General features: G+C 46.8%; 1 protein-coding gene and 1 long non-coding RNA gene across 2 annotated transcripts in view; one reads left to right on the top strand and one right to left on the bottom strand.

Moving 5' to 3' along the window:
* The window catches only part of cadpsa (Ca2+-dependent activator protein for secretion a), a 378,183-nt gene that overhangs the window by 300,327 nt on the left and 60,303 nt on the right, over positions 1 to 17,553 (bottom strand). The gene's annotated exons all lie outside the window — the stretch shown is intronic.
* Positions 10,035 to 12,026, top strand: LOC120440148. Its single transcript, XR_005613015.1, has 3 exons — positions 10,035 to 10,109; positions 10,994 to 11,140; positions 11,898 to 12,026. It is a non-coding gene; the product is annotated as an uncharacterized LOC120440148 (long non-coding RNA).

The following is a 17,553-nucleotide window of genomic DNA, read 5'->3' as shown; positions in this document are numbered from 1 at the left end:
TGAAGGGAGAAGAAGTAAATAACCCTCACACACCAGCAATATACCCGTGGATCCCACAACTTCCCAGCGCCCCGCCACAGCTGGGTGGAGCAGGGACTCCTCCCCCTTATGTGATGCCAGTGATGTCCTTAGACGGAGGACAGGTGCAGGGCCCTGATGGACAGGCGGGCATTGTGACAGGAGGACTTGTAAATGTCGAGTACCCAGGCACGACCAGGCCAACCCAACATGCAGAAATGACGGTGGTGGAACCACACAACAGGGAGAATGCAGGGACGCAGACGGCCTGTGCCACGGGTCACGGTTTGACATCGTGTAGCCGGGCCTGGACGACGCCAGACTCACTAGGAGAAGCAGCAGGGTCGGGGGTGCCTCATACCGAAGCCTCACCTGCTGTTCGGACTGAAGAGGGGTCCTCGCAGGATGAGGAAGACGGAAGGTCAGAATTGGTCGAGCCGCCGAACCAGGAAAGACAGACACACCACCAAGCAAGCAAGCAGATTACTAACAGGCAGAATAGGTGGGATGGGCAGGTTTATGGGCAGATGCACGAGGATCGAGACGCTCTACTGGCAGTAGTAGAAACGCTGACCGTGGTAAAGCAGAACGCCCTGAAGGAACTCATGGAAGAGGAACTAAAGCACCTGAAGACTTCATCCAAAGGGCATAAGCCCCTGAAGACAATTGTGGAGGTTGACATGGAAGAGGGCAAGACTTCATCGGAAGATGACATGGATGAAGAAGAGGAGGAAATTAAAGGAAAAGACGGCTGTGACCCGGACAAAAACTTGAACTTGCGCAGTAGAACGGTGCACAGACATCCAACTAAAAAATTGAAGTCCGACGCCAGAGCGGGCATAAAATCAGTGTTTGACGCCCCAATGACCGGGGGGAAGACCAGCAAGAGCAGGGAAGCGGACGCTGAGGATGCAGTTGAGAGAGCGGGCTGGAGCTTGCCGCTAATAGTGGGCCCCAAACATGAACCGATCTACCGGGCATACAAGGTAAGGGATCTGGAAGCACTGGCCAGACAACTGCCACCTGTCACAGAGGGAGGAGCAAGATGGCTGAGGAAACTGGATGCGTTGACGGAAGGAGAGGAAATCGCCATCGGTGACTTCCGCGCTAGCGGGAGGGCGATGATTGCATGTGGGCTGGCGGACGTGGAGGAAATGGCAGGAACCACCAGCTACGCCAACAACAGGCCATACCGCTGGCGCGAAATGCCCTAGCGAACGCAAGTGCGTGAGAAGTACCCGACCCCAAATACTGGAGCCATTCCTAAAATAGTTTGGGATCCGCAACACACACCCCTAGAGTTTCTAGCGAGAGCAAAAGAGCAGTGGCTGTCAGAGACAGGGATACATCCTGGCCAAGAAGGAGAATCACGAGCTTGGTTTAGAGCTGCGGTGCTGGCAGGGCTGCCTAAGCAGGTGAGAACTGATTTAGAGAAGAATCCAGACTTTGCTGTCACTGACTCCACCCAGTGGGAGCGGCATTTAACACACCGGCTGATGCTGGAGAGGGATGAGGTGAACAAACTGAAAAAGGACCTGGAGGACAAACAGGCTGAGTTGCTGAAGCTGCAACTGAATGAAGCTCGCGAAAAGTACGTCGGTAAGAAAAAAGAAATCAAAGAAGCAAGTAAGGCCATGATGGTGGCAAAGCCCCAGCCTGATCCCGTGCCTGAGTGGCCAGATCTGGATCCCAACCTGTATCCTGATGACCGCTGGGCCGTCAATGCACCAAGGCAGAGACAACCCGCGGGAAATTGGGGGGCGGCGAGACCATACAGAGGGCGTGGTGGTTACGCCGGGAGGGGACAAAGGGCGCGTGGTGCGGGGAATCCCAGCTCCACGTCATGGAATGCCTGTCTGAGATGTGGAGCAGAGGGACATTGGGCGAGAGACTGCCCAGAACCACCCCTGAACTACCGTGGGCGAGGTTACCAATCCCAGGCACGAGGAGCTCCCAGAGGAAGAGGTGCATACAGAGGCGGACACCAAGCTCCCAACCCAGGCGCAGCGCCAGTTGCCCAGTATCCAGTGGCCGACTGGGGCTGGGAGGGAGAGCAATATTGACGGGGCCCTGAGAAACCGGACGGTGTGGGAACGGCAGATCCCATGCTGTCGATGACTGTGGAAGGAACACCACTGACCTTCCTGGTGGACACTGGAGCGACCTACTCAACGCTTATATCCACACCAAACAGTGCAACACTCTCAGACCACACTGTGAGCGTCGTTGGTTTCTCTGGGGTTCCCATGACTCTGCCACTAACTGATCCAGCACTGACCAAGCTGGGGAAACAGACTTTGAAGCACCGATATGTAGTGTCACCACAAGTACCTGTAAATCTCATGGGCAGGGACCTGCTCGTGAAACTGGGAGCCACCATAATGTGTTCTACAGATGGACTCACAGTTACTCTTCCGGGAGGCAGACAGTTCCCATGCCTGGGGACACATTCAAAGACTCAATATCTGATCCAAGACTCGGAACAAGCTACCGCCGACATTTACTGGGGGAGGCTGGTGGAAGACGGCATTCTCAGACAATATGAGCTGTGGAGACCCTGGATAATGAGCCTGGCCGTCTACACCCCGCCGCGTGACCCTTACCACGTCACTCTGTTTTATGATAGGGACGACGATGACACATACCGAGAACAATTTGAATCTGACCTCGAAGGTCAAATTTGGAACGTGCGTTGCCACAACATTTATGTCGGGCCGGAAGGAGTAGCAGCTGCGGTGAAATTAACGGAAGAACAACTGCCTTGGTACGAGATGGGTTCCGATTCAGCTCCCCATGTCACATTGGCGGTCCACATAGGTCATCAGGCTAGAGAAATGGGACCGATGGTCAAGCGGGCCCTGGAAAACGGCTCGTGGCAAAGTACTCAAATTCCAAACGTTTGGTATGCACCCAAGTGCAAAACCTATCGCATCACCTGTCTGTCTAACGACGCGGTGGTTGTAGAACACAAAGAAATTTCAAGAACACACGGCAGGGAAAAAACAGACAACCCTGACGCGGTTGCAGCGCTTTCACAGCTCCCTGACAGTTTGTGGTCAACAGGGCCCACGGATGTTGGCCTGGCTAATTGTTCACCCGTCCTGTTTCAGCTAAAGTCGGAGGCGCCAATTAACAGACCACAGTATAGACACAAACCAGAAGCTGAAGAGGGAATTGCAGAAACCATTGAAGGGCTGTTGCAAGTAGGTGTGCTTGAGCCTTCACAGTCATTTTGGAACACACCTATCTTGCCGGTGGAGAAGCAAGGGACAGGGAAATACAGGATGGCACATGACCTGAGAGCCATTAACGCCATACTGCGCACTGACACTGTGCCTGTGCCAAACCCATACACGGCTTTAACAGCCATCTCATGGGACCAGAAGTGGTTCACATGCATTGATCTTGCTAATGCTTTCTTTTGTCTCCCCTTACATGACTCACTGAGGGACATTTTTTCATTTACATACAGAGGCCAGAAATACAGATACACGCGCCTGCCACAAGGCTTTGCACTGTCCCCAGGCATTTTCAATCAGGTGTTGAAAGATGCATTGTCACCATGCCACCTGCCTGAAGGTTGTACATTAATTCAGTATGTGGATGACCTTCTCATTGCAGCCCCGTCAGCATCGGCCTGTACAGCAGCCTCGCTCGTGGTTCTGAACCGATTGGCAGAATGTGGGTTCAAAGTAAGTAAGGACAAACTGCAGTTGGTCCGACCGGAAGTAACATTTCTGGGCCGAGTCATCGCACACAGGTCAGTGGGTTTGATGAACACACACAGAGACCAGATTCTGACACACCCAAAACCACGAACTGTAAAAGAGCTCCTTTCCTTTCTGGGCCTGACAGGTTACAGCAGACAGTTCATTCCTAACTATGCAGGCAAAACGGCCCCTTTAAGGGACCTGATAAAAAAGGTGGGCGTTCGAAACCTTAAGGCTGAATTGCCTTGGACGCCAGCCACAGAAACAGCGTTTATTTCACTGAAACAAGACCTGTCAAGGGCCACAGACCTGGCCACGCCCAACTATGACGAACCATTTTACCTTGATGTTTCTGAAACAAGTGGGGTGGTGAATGGGGTGTTGTTTCAGAAAAAAGGAGGAGGTAGAGATGTGCTTATGTATGTTAGCATAAGATTAAACCCAACAGAGGCCAGGCATCCCACATGCACACAACACGCAGCTGGGGTAGCAAAAATCATCCAGAAAACAGCACATGTAGTGAGAGAACATCCACTTAAAGTGCTCACCACACATAGTGTAGTAGCATACGTGAACTCACAAGCCTTCACTATGACACCACTGACACAACAGAGACTGAGCAAAGTCCTAGACGCTCCAAATCTGACATTTACACATGAGGGAATAAACATGGCGGACTTGATGGGGTCAGGGGAACCACACGACTGCGCCAAGAGAGCTGAAGCTGAAGAGAAAGTTAGAGAAGATCTGAAAGCGGAGCCCATCCCCGGAGCTGAAGACTGGTTTACAGATGGCTGCTGTCACCGTGATGAAGAAGGACTGAAAGCAGGCTACGCTGTGGTTTGCAGAAGAGGACAACACTATGAAGTGAAAGAAGCCGGAAGAATTGAGGGCCAACAGTCAGCACAGAGAGCTGAAGTAATAGCTCTGACCCGAGCCCTCAGACTGGCCAAGGACATGAAGGTGAACATTTACACTGATTCAGCTTATGCGTTTGGAGCAGCTCACGTGGAACTTGCTCAATGGAAGAGAGCAGGTTTCAGAACAGCAACTAATGCCCCAATATGCCATAAGAGGGAAATGGAAGAACTGGAAGAAGCTCTGAACGACCCAGGCGAGGTAAGTATCATAAAATGCAAAGGACACTCTCAAGAAAACACAATGGTGGCCAAAGGAAACCAGAAAGCAGATGAAGCCGCGAAAGAAGCCGCGGGGTACAGAGGACGAAGGCAAATGGTGGAGGTCACTGCAGACGAAGAACCAAATATGGATGTCTTAGAGGAAGCCAGACAGGCTCAAGAAGAAGCCACCCAGGAGGAAAAGGAGGTGTGGGAGAGCCGAGGAGCCCGAAAAGAAAGAGGTCTGTGGCGAGGACCCCACGGGCGCCCGGTTCTGACAGCTAAGCTGGCTGAAAAGAAAGTATGCGAGGCGCATGGACTTGGCCACGTAGGAGTGACACAGATGGAGAGAAACTTGTGTCACTGGTGGCACCCAGATCTGAGAAACATGATAAAAGAGAGAGCCCGAACCTGTTTAATTTGCGGGGCACACAATCCAAAGCCAGCGGTGAAGCCAGAAACAGGTAAGTTTCTCATGCCAGAGAGACCAGGAGAAGAAATTGTGATTGATTTCACCGACATGGTAGATCCAGGTCCAGGAGGAGTCAGGTATTTGTTGGTATGTGTGGATGCTCTGACCGGCTGGCCAGAGGCATGGGCGACCAAAAGAGAGGATGCAAAGAGTGTGATTAAATGTTTGATTAACCACTACATTCCAAGGCATGGGTTTCCTAAGAGAATTAGATCAGACAACGGTACCCATTTTAGAAATCAGGATTTAGCAGAGGTGGAGAGAATGTTGGGGGTTCAGCATAAATTCGGGACAGTGTACCACCCTCAATCGCAAGGGAAAGTAGAAAGAATGAACCTAAACTTGAAGAACAAACTAGCTAAAATATGTGCACAGACAGGGCTGAATTGGCTGGCAGCCCTGCCCATTGCTTTGATGACCATAAGATGCTCTGTTAACCAATCCACAGGTTTCACGCCTTACGAGCTGCTGACAGGACGGCCGTTTCCGGCGCCCTGGACGGTGGTCCCGGTGGAGCAGCCCAGAAAAAGTAACAGGTCTCATGCTGAATACTTTAATGAGTTGAAAGCCCTTGTGTCCAGTTTCACAAAACAGGTTACCTCTGGAAGACCCACAGCAGGAGGGGAGGTCCCAGACGCAAAAGCAGTGTGGCTGAAAGTCATCAAGCGGAAGTGGAAAGAGCCTCGCTGGACAGGTCCGTACGAGGTAACCGCCAGGACGAACACAGCGGTCCGACTGAGAGGGAAAGGCGACACCTGGTTCCATTGGACGCAGTGTGCTGCAGCGGACGAGAGCTTGGTAGACGACGACCCAGCTCCACCGAACACGGGTGCTGACGACAGCCAGAGGCAAAATAAATCCTCTCACCCGTGCAACGGGCCGACCAGCAGTCTACCTGGGAGGCCGAAGCAAGAAGAACAGCCAAAGAGGAGATCCCCACGCCAACGCAAAGGAGTGGTAACAAAGTAGAAAAAAAAAAAAAAAAAGAAAACAAAGGAATCTGTATGTCAGCAATACACATTTCACACGACACCATGCACAAATTTGACTTGCAGGCACGCAGAAAGAAGCGTGAGGAGAGGAGATTGGTAAAAATGCTTCTCACAACCACATGGCTTTTATATAAGATAGTATTAGTTTTGGGTATTTGTCTTTTTCTGTATTTTTGGCAGATAGCACGGCGTAGCCCACCTGAGCACGGAGGTCAGCCCAGCCCAACACTGACTGAAAAACCGAATACCGAAATGTGGCCGATGAAAAGACCCAAGCGTGAGGTGTCAGGCAAAAGGGATGATTGTCTCAGCGCATATAATGGCATGGAACTGGACTACGTTAAAGGGTCCACAAGCTCATACACGTTCGATCTATGCGAAGTGATTAACTGTGAAGGAGCAAACAGCAGCTGGAGGGGATATGATGTGTGGATGTGCAGCCACCCTTACGTTTGCACCAGGGGAGGGAATCCTCACTCCAGCCGGGGAATCCGCCCTGTGCTGGCGTCATACACAGCGGCACAGTGGTGCGCCCCTGGCTGGGGGAACGTGGTAAGTTGGACAGGAGTAGGGTGGCAGCCACAGGTGCCGGAGGGGTTGAAGGGAATAGCCATTCAGAGGGATTTTTCTACTGCCCAAAACCCTATCACACTTTCTCTGGGTCCCTGGGACACCCTGCCCAGGTCACAGAGCCCAGGAAACGTGTTCTACCTGGTAATCGGGGCAGATGTCTCGGGGACAGATCCGATCGGATTAATTAGGATAAACTTAGTGAATCCCATGTCTAATAATGTCACAAATTTTGGTACGAATATTACAGGAAAAGGAGGGGACGGGTTGCCAACCGCTACACCAGAGGAACATGAACCAAAAGGTAGACGAGTGTTGACGGTCGATTACACTAGGCTGAAGCCCCAGGATTTAATCGAGCGTGCCACCGGGTTCAGTGACAGTAACCTCTGGCTGGACTGGGTGGCCCAAAATGCTAAAGAACAACAAGTGTCTAACTGTGTTGCTTGTGCCTCAGCTAGGCCGCGTTTGTTTACAGAGCCCGCCCCACTGTATCCAGGGGACAAATGGGGGTACGAGTGTATGCTGCGACTTACGAGAGAAGCAGTGAGTACTGGCAACTGTTCAATCCTGGCCAGCCTCTTCCCACCAATTGACAAGCAGACACAGGTAGGACCATTCAGACCCAGAAAGGACAACTACACGTGCTTTAAGTTTTCTACAGACAAAGTGAGATACACGCTGGGAGATATCGACCCTAGTTGGTGCTCTGTGACACTCACAGGGAGAACCACCAATATGAAAAACCATTCAAATACATTAATAGGCAATTGGGCAAGAAGTGGGCTATATTATTATTGTGGGCAGAGAACTCTCTTGGTCCGTGTTCCTCTGGGAAGTGTTGGGACGTGTGCAATGGTAAGGTTGGGAGCTCCACTGACATTAATCGGCAACAAAGTGAAAGTCACGCCCGAAAGAAACACACGCACATTGGCAGCCAGACGTAAGAGACACATATTGAGTAAAAGAAGCACTCAGGGAACACATGTATACGATCCCAGAATGGATTCACCCACATGGATTGACTGCATAGGAGTGCCCAGGGGAGTCCCAAACGAGTATAAACTGGTAGACCCAATAGCAGCCGGTTTTGAAAACTTACCAATAATCTCTGCTCTTTTTCCAGTGACCCCAAACAAGAATGTGGACAGGATAAACTACGTTCATTACAATGTGCTGAGACTCTCAAACCTAACCAGGGATGCCTTTGAGGGAATAGTGGAACAGTTGGGTCCGACCTCATTAATGGGGGTCCAAAACAGACTAGCTCTCGACATGGTTCTCGCAGAAAGGGGCGGAGTCTGTGCTATGTTTGGCGACATGTGCTGTACCTTCATCCCAAACAATACTGCCCCAGATGGCTCAGTTACTCGAGCGCTGGAGGGCCTTAAAACTCTGTCCAGGACCATGCATGAAGACTCAGGGATTGAGAATCCCTTTGAGGGTTGGCTGACATCCGTGTTCGGGCAGTGGAAAGGGTTAGTGATGTCTGCAATGCTTTCTATATCTGCTTTTTAGGGATTTTGGTCACCTGTGGATGCTGTCTCATTCCTTGTGTCAGAGGATTGTTGGAAAAGGTAATTACGAGGGCAGTGGATCCCGGGCAGTGACCCCGGTGTCCATGATGCCATTGATGGAGATGGAAACGACTGAGTGGGCCGAGGAGTGACACAGCACACGGTGTATGTGACCTCTTGTGGTCAAGAGGTCAAAAGGAGGATTGTGGAAGAGGGGAAATTGCTTTACTGCTACAATATATTAGATAGCATATTAATCAGCATTAATATTATCTCGTATAGCTTTAAACTGGTCAGATGACAGTTAATACACGAACACCAGAGTAATCATTTAACACGCTGACACCACATTAATCCTTATTACAGGTGCAGCATAACCACTTTTAGTATTATTATGTCTTTATACACACATTGCAGTCCCGTGCTTATAAGGAGTTGAAGCTTCCCCAGGTAATTAAAGGTCTCAAGCTTCATTCAGCGTGACTGTCTGGGTGACACATTGGCTAAAAGCCTGGAGCTTAAGAAAGATCGCACACATGCTTACAAAACACACATATATCACATATAACCTAGAACTAGATTTAAGCATAGGCCTGAATGTACTGAGCAAACATGTTGCACTGGAGCTTTCTCGACAACAGGTGACGCGTGGAGAGGGCCAGCCCTGGAGACTGCAGAGGCCAGAGTCCATTGCCTTTTTTGGAAGAAGATGCCAAAAGAGGAACCTCTGTGTTGCACTTTATGCTTAAAATACATGAATGTTCTGTACATGCAAATTATGTGCTTGTAAACGCAAGAAGGGGCGTCATAATACCCTGATGCTATAAAAGCAGTCTGAAGTATAATTTTGGTGAAGACCCTTGCTGACATGTGCAGTGACTGTCTTCCCGCGCGAATACTTCAATAAAGATCGCTTTAACCCAAATCTTCTGGACTGTCTTGCCTTTGTACTCTCCACCAATTCTGAACCCGTAACAGTAGGAAACTGAATATTCAAATAAAAGTTAGAAATACTTGCTTAAAAATATACTGGTGGCAGGGGTGGGGGCCAAAGCCTAAAGACCCTACCCCCCCACACCCACAACCCCGCAAACCCACTGATCACGAATAATGTGGTAATAGAATAAGGAATTTATTATTAAGACGTTTATGATTATGGTGAGTTAACAAACAGTAGACACAATACACACATTCAAATACTGTACTTTAGTTTTAAATTTTAATAAAGTATTACTATTTTCTGCTTCAAGGCATTACTTTTGAGATTATTATATATATTAGAAAATATATCATAATGATAATACTAGTTATTGTAAACTTTACAAACCACCCAGCAGTATGTAAAGTCAAATTCTAAAATACTAATAAATAACAATTGCACAACAGAATCTCAGTGTAATGAACATACTTATGTGTTCATTACCAACACACTTAGTTTTGACAAAGCACACTGCTTAGGTAAATGATCTCAGTAGTTGTTTATCACTGAGCAATTTATGTGTTTCGAGCCAAATAAATGACAGTGAGAGAGAGAGAGAGAGAGAGAGAGAGTCAATCGTTGGGATGCGCATGCGCAGACAGATTGCGCGACCGGCGGGCCTTGAACTTTTTAAGGGAAAAACACTTTCTCACTGACGGTGACAGCGAAACGAATAACAGTCTTGAGTACCTGCTGGTCTTTGAAGCTCTGGATTCTGGGACTGTTGGAAAAGGTAAAACATTTTCATTAAAACCTTTTTACTGTTTTGTTTTTGTTACTCCTCATTGTAGCTTGCTGTTAATGCTGTGCTAACAATAACAGTTAGCTATGTTAGCTACGTTAGCCGTTGATGTTAACGCAATTTAGTATCCGGTATACAGAACTGTTTTCCTAACAAAACCACTGTTATAATTAAGTGAAGGTGCTCCCAACTAATTTGAACCTTTGGCTTCTAAAATATGTGGTTCTATTGCGTGCTGCGTACATAACGTAATGTCAGCTAGACTGATTAAAATTTATAATATTGTTAATGTCACTAAAATGGCACCTGGAGCCTGTTGTGATGTGAGCTCTGTGTCTGCTCTAGAAACTCTGAAATTCAGTAGATCTGAGCCGTACATTAAATACTCACATCAGCCTGTACTTTGAATTCTGTAAGAGCTGTATAAAATACAGCTATGCATAAGTGTTTTGAATGAATAGAAATGTGACATATTAGAAGATGTGTCTGTGACTGTTACTGTATAACTTATTTTCGGACTAGTTGGCAAGTTATGCTCCGGTCATCTGATGTTACCAAGATAGATGTCCATTTGTAATATAGTTAAATTTTCTTTGTACGTTTCATTTATCCACCATCGTACATTAAGCCAAGAAGAGGTCTTTATACTAACAAGAGGTATCAACCCTGGGCCGAAGTTCAGCACGTGGTTAAAGTTTGTAATCCAACCAGGGTGTAAATATCACTCAGCAGCCAGTCGTAGAGCTGAAGCAGGTAGCATCAACACATAAATCTACTCTACCCGGCTTAAATCACAAGACCACCTCTGACCGAAAAGCTGTAGATTTTTCTTGTTTGCACAAATTAATTCAGATTCACACTAATTCTTTTCACAGCTCCAACAAAATGAGGAAGAGGAGGGAGAAACACACTTAGATTGAATTACAATTGGATGGATGTCGAGGACAAGGAGGAGGAAGCTTAGGATGAGGAGGAAGAAAAGCAGCAGGAGCATCTTTGGGGATCTCTATGATGTCATTGAGGTTTGTTTCATTAATATTGTCCTCTCACAAAGAAAGATGACTTGTTTTAGTTCACCTAGTTCCTGTATTAAATAGTGATGTGCAAAACGTGGAAAACCACAGAGCAGGCACGTATAGTGCATCTGCAGGTAAATGAACATCAAATCTCTCACACTAAAATCTGTATTATACTTTTAGTCTTAAGAACATATGTTGTATATTTATCACCCTTATGATAAAACCCATGTCAGCCATTGGTTTATGGACTTTGTATTTAGAAGCCTCAACATTTGCTTTATTGCTATTCCAATGTTTTTTGTGAGCCTTTTGGGACCATATTAGGACGAGGGATCAGAATCTGGAGTCGTGCACACTACTGTTTCATTTAGCGTGTATCCATAAGATTTGTACAGCAGATCCAAGTTGTGCCTTGAAAACAGGAAAGTCGTCTGCATAGAGGAGAACTTTAATAGCAGGCTTGTACAAAGTGAGACTTTGTGCTCACATTTGCTGCAAACTCTCGTTTTAATTCTGTTTTCCTGTTTTGATGCAGAATTCAGTTGAAATCAGGGAAGAACTGGACTAGTTTTTTATAATTTGTTCTCGTGAATTGATTGTGTATCGCATACATTTGATTTGACTTTCTGCGAGACAACAGTCGTCCGCTGGCCAAAAAAGTTTTCCAAATACCTCCATGTGATCAAACCTGGATTTAGAAAAGAATAGCAAAAAAATCTGCACCTCCTGCTTCAGATGCAATTTGTGTTTGTGTGTTCAGAGGCGGCGGCGAGAGGGGAGACCTCGGCTCATCCAGCTGGACAGCCTGACCAGGAGGAGTCTACATTAACTCGGCTCTTCCAGGGCACCCTGCAGACTCGGCTGCTGGCAACACTGGGATGACGTGAACACCAAACAGGAGTCCATCATAGGTTGACTGCAGGTATGCGAGTCAGACCTTCTGAGGAGGGTTTCACTTTTCTCTCTTCTTTATAATTGACCCTTGTTTTCTCTCTCTCAGCTCATTGTCTCAGAGTGGGAGGGATTTGAAGCACAAAGGGAGGAGCTTGTCGTTTGGTTGGCTGATATGGATGTCCACCTGAGTGAGGTTGACCAGCTGACAGGAAACACCTGTGAAAAACTGAAACAACTGCAGGTGTGGGGTTGTTTTCATATGACATATATTTGATATGATATATATGTCAGTGACATTGTCCTAAACTGGACTAACAAAGAACCATGAGTCCAACTAGGGCTGCTCAATTAATCGAATTTTAATCTAGATTACGATCTGGGTTTTCAACGATCATTAAAAATGACTGAGCCGATTATTAGCACCTCCCTCATGCTTTACTCTCGCGCTGCTCCGTTTGGCAAATCGAGCACACCTCTCTGCGATTCGAACACGCGTCACAACAATTAAGAGGACCCGAGGGAAGCTAAGCAGAAGTTATTTGGAGAGGAGAGGATAATGGCTGCTGAAGAGAGAATGCCGCTGGTTGAAAAGAGAGGTAAAACGACTTCAGTGGTGTGGAAACATTAGGGGTTCGCGGAGTCAGACGTGGATTAAGTAGATATAGTGTGTAAACTTTGCTACGGTGTCGTAGCTGCACCACAGAGCAACACTACAAATTTATTCAAACATTTTAAGACCGCTCACAAAGTAACATACGATCAAACAATGAAGGAGCAGCAACTTTAGTTGACATACCTCAATGTCAGTTTGATGCAATTGTGCATTGTGTGGCTACACAGCTTGCCTTGATGTTTGGTTATTTGTATGCATAAATATTATGCAGTATTTTGAAGTTCACTAAACATTAATGTTTACATTTTTCATTTATTTTTTATATTGCAAACATTTGCACTGTTATCAGTATTTGCACACTATTTTATATTATTTTTTGACAGTCTTTAAAGCCATTATTCAATACATTGTTATTGTTAAATAAATATCGTCAAATAATCGAGATCTCAATTTCAGTGAAAATAACCGTGATTATCATTTTTGCCATAATCGAGCAGCCCTAAGTCTAACATTAAACTTACCTTACATAATGTAAGGCTGAAGTTCATTGTTAATTTTATTCAAAAACTTGTTGTTGAAATATTTTTACTGAACATGCAAACATCTGCTGATGAAAATGTCTTGATTTATTGGTCTGTTATGAAGCTATTGCTATTTCTAATGTGTTTATCACTTTTTGATGTTTTATTAATTAAACAATACATGTATTAATTGTTGTGTTATCTTTAGATATAGTATTTATATATATATATTTATTTATTTATAGTATAGTAAAAATGTTATTAATGTTTAAATGACTAATATGTGACATGTATTAGTAGTGATGTGGTGCCTTTTTGTCTTTTGGTATACTGCTAAATGGCAATAAACCATTAATATATGTCTATGCTGTGCTTGTATTTATTTAACCCTACTTAAATTCAATTTTTGATACATTTTATTTTGAAAGATTTAAAATGGTTCTTTAAAGAACCATTTCAAAAAAGGTTCTTTAAAATGGTTTTATAAAGAACCATTTTTAAAAAGGTTCTTTGAAAAACCATTAAAGGTGCCCCAAAGAACCATTTCTTGATGGTTCTTTAGGGCACCTTTAAAGGTTCTTCAATGAACCACTGAAAGAAATGGTTCTTTAAAGAACCATTGTTTGAAAGGTTCTTTGTGGCACCAAAAAAGGTTCTTCTATGGCATCAGTCTAAAGAACCACTTTTGGTTCCAGTTGGCACCTTTATTTTTCTGAGTGTACATGTACCCATTAACACATCAATGACATTAACCTTAGTTAATTACTTTGTATCTGACATCGTAAGCATAACTCTTACTGTAATCATTTCTAATTATGAGATTATTAAGTACTCAAAACCAATCCCAATACCTTAGGCAGTAAAAAGGTATTCTATAACTTTTACACTTGAATTAACTGTATAACAAAATTACACATTTAAATTAAATTGTAAGGTACAAAACCAGTTGTTTCTAAACAAACTGTTACCCTTAAGATAAGTTAAAGTGAACCTCTAACATGTAAAACACACACATATATAAATAAAATAAATTCCCCTCTTGTCTCTGTGGGGGGGCTTTAGCCTTCAAGCTCGGGTCCTCTAACAGAGGTCTGGGTGCTTGAAAGTCCCACGCAGTATCTTAGCTCTTCCTAGGACTGCCCACTTCTGGACAGAGATCTCCAATGATCAATCCTGGGATCTCCTGGAGCCACTCGCCTATCTTGGGAGTCACCGCACCTAGTGCTCCAATTACCACTAGGACCACTGTTACCTTCACCCTCCACATCTTCTCGACCTCTTCTCTGAGCCCTTGGTACTTCTCGTGTTCCTTATTCTAGATGTCATTTGGTATTGTTACATCTATCACTATGGCCATCTTCTTCTGCTTCTGTACCACTGTGTCCGGTTGGTTAGCCACCACCATTTTGTCCGTCTGTATCTGGAAGCCCTATATGATCTTAGCTCGGTCATTCTCCACCACCCTAGGGCGCGTCTCCCATTTTGACCTTGGGACTTCCAGGTTATACTCGGCACAGATGTTCCTGTATACTATGCCGCCACTTGGTTATGGCGTTCCATGTATGCTCTGCCTGCTAGCATCTTGCACCCTGGTGATATGCTGTATGTGATCACGGGTTGGGTGTAGGTGTTCATAGCCCACATCTTGTTTTTACCATTCAGCTAACTCCTCAGCACTTGCCTTACCTACCCTTTGCAGGTACTCTGAGAGGTGAGAGTACACTGAGAGTACACCTTGGCTGATTCTGTGGAGAACAGCTGGTTTATTCTCCTGTCTTCCATAAGAGATACTTAAACTCCTCCACTTGGGGCAGGAACTCGTCCCTGACCCGGAGTGAGCATTCCACCCTTTTGGCTGAAGACCATGGCCTCAGATTTGGAGGTGCTGATTATCATTCCCGCCGCTTCACACTCCGCCACGAACCATTTCAGTGTGAGCTGGAGGCCATCACCCGATGAAGCCAACAGAACCACATTATCTGCGAAAAGCAGAGATCAGATTCCCAAGCAAAAGCCTTCCGCCACTTGGCTATACCTAGAAATTCTGTCCAAAAAAATTACGAACAGGATTGGTGACAAAGGGCAGCCCTGGCGGAGTCCATCACCCACTTGTAACGAATCCGACTTATTGCTGGCTATACAGACCAGGCTCTTGCAATGATTGTATAGGGTTTGATTGGCCTGTAGCAATGGGCCAGATACCCTATACTCCCGAAGACAGGACACTCCTAGGGACATGGTTGAATGCCTTCTCCAGCTCCACAAAACACAGGTTGACTGGTTGGGCAAACTCCCATGCACCATCAAGTATCCTTGAGAGGGTGAAGAACTGGTCCAGTGTTCTACGACCATGGCAAAAACTGCATTGTTCCTCCTGTATCCGAGGTTCATCTAACAGATGGACTATGTTTTCCAGCATCCTGGCACAGACTGTCCCAGGGAAGCTGATGTGTGTGATCCCCCTACAGTTGGAACACATCCTCATCCCCCTTCTTAATGATGGGAACCAATACTCTGATGTGCCAATCCAGAGATACCGCCCCTGATTTCAATGCAACATTGTAGAGGGGTGTTTAACCAAGGCAGCCCTACAACATCCAGAGCATTCAGGACCTCAGGGTGAACCTTAACCTTATCCCCCCCAGGGGTCCTGCCCCCAAGGAGTTGTTTAAATGGCTCAGTGACCTTACCCCTGGAAGTAGACAAGTCATCCCCCTCATTCCCTGACTCTTCTTCCTCCACGGAAGTCATGCTAGTCGGCTTAAGGATGTCCTTGAAGTATTCCTTCCACTGCTCAACAATGTTCTCAGTCGAAGTCAGCAGTGCTCAACCCACACTTTACGCAGTGCAGGTAGAGCACCACTTTCCCCTCCTGAGTTGCCTGACGGTTTGCCAGAATCTCTTCGAGGCAGTCCAAAAGTCTTTTACCATAGCCTCTCTGAACTCCTCCCACACCCGAGTTTTTACTTCAGCCACTGCTCGTGCCACGTTCCGCGTGGCCTGCCAGCACCTATCAGCTGCCTCCAAAATCCCACAGGCTAACCAAGCCTGACAGTACTCCTTCTTCAGCCTGGTAGCTCCCCTCACCTCTGGTGCCCACCATTTGGTTCAGGGGTTACCACCATGACAGGCATCAACCACCTTGTGGCTACAGCTCAGTGCAGTGGCTTCGGCAATGGAGGTGCTGAACATGGTCCATTCAGACTCAATTTCACCAGTCCCTCTTGGAATGCTGTTGAAGCTCTGCCGGAGGTGTGGGTTGAAGATCTTGTGAACCAGGACCTCTGCCAGGAGTTCCCAGCGCATCCTCACTATACGTTTAGGTGTGCCCGGTTTGTCCAGCATCCTCCCCTGCCACCTGATCCAATTCACCACCAGGTGGTGATGAGTCTACAACTCAACCCCTCTCTTTACCCAAGTGTCCAGAACATATGGCCGCAGGTCTGCTGATACGAGTACAAAATCAATCATCGACCTATGACCTAGGGTGTCCTATTCCCACGTGCACTTCTGGACACTCTTATGTTTGAACATGGTGTTCGTTATGGACAAACTGTGATTTGCACAGAAGTCCCATTCCCCAACTGAAAGCACAGGGAACAAACCCTCTCGTCTACTGGGAGAAATCTCAACGCATAGACAGCAAGTCGAGGGGATACTAGGATACCCAGCCTGGTTCCAGATGCCAAGCTGTACGTTAATGTGAGCCCGACAATATCTAGCCAGTACCTCTCAAACCTCACGCACTAACTCAGGCTCCTTTCCTACCAGAGAGGTGACATTCCATGTCCCAGTTGTTAGTCTTGGTAGCCGGGATCAGTCCGCCAGGGCCTCTGGTCCTTGCTGCCGCCCAGCACACACTGCACCCGACCTCTATGGTGCCTCCTGCAGGTGGTGGACATGCAGGAGGATGGGCCCATGTCCTTTTTCATGCTGTGCCCATCCGGGCCCCATGGACTAAGGACTGGCCACCAGAAGCTTGCCCTCGGGGACCCTCCCCGGGCCTCGGTTCCAGAGCAGGGCCCTAGTAACCCTATCCCAGACAGGGTGAACTGTTCCCTTGATTGTAAACTCATAGGAGTCTCTTAAATGGCTCTTTGCCTGGTCCCTCACCCAGGACCAATTTGCCATTGGAGACCCTATCAGGGGGCTGCTCCAACAACATAGGCCCTGGGATCCCTGGGACACACAAACCCCTCCACCACGATAAGGTAGCAATTCACGGAGGAGCAAGCGTGATTTATGTTCATTTTAAATTTCTTCCATAACTGTAGTGAATTATAGTTATCACCTTCTCACCAAGATTCTAAAGAATTTGGAACCCATACCAGCCTTGTGCAGGTATACCATCTTGTCCCCGATGTTCTTTCACAGCTCTTAGATCTGTC

The sequence above is a fragment of the Oreochromis aureus genome, linkage group 5 (genome assembly GCF_013358895.1).
Source record: "Oreochromis aureus strain Israel breed Guangdong linkage group 5, ZZ_aureus, whole genome shotgun sequence".
Lineage (NCBI taxonomy): Eukaryota > Metazoa > Chordata > Actinopteri > Cichliformes > Cichlidae > Oreochromis > Oreochromis aureus.
This window is presented reverse-complemented; position numbering and strand designations above follow the sequence as displayed.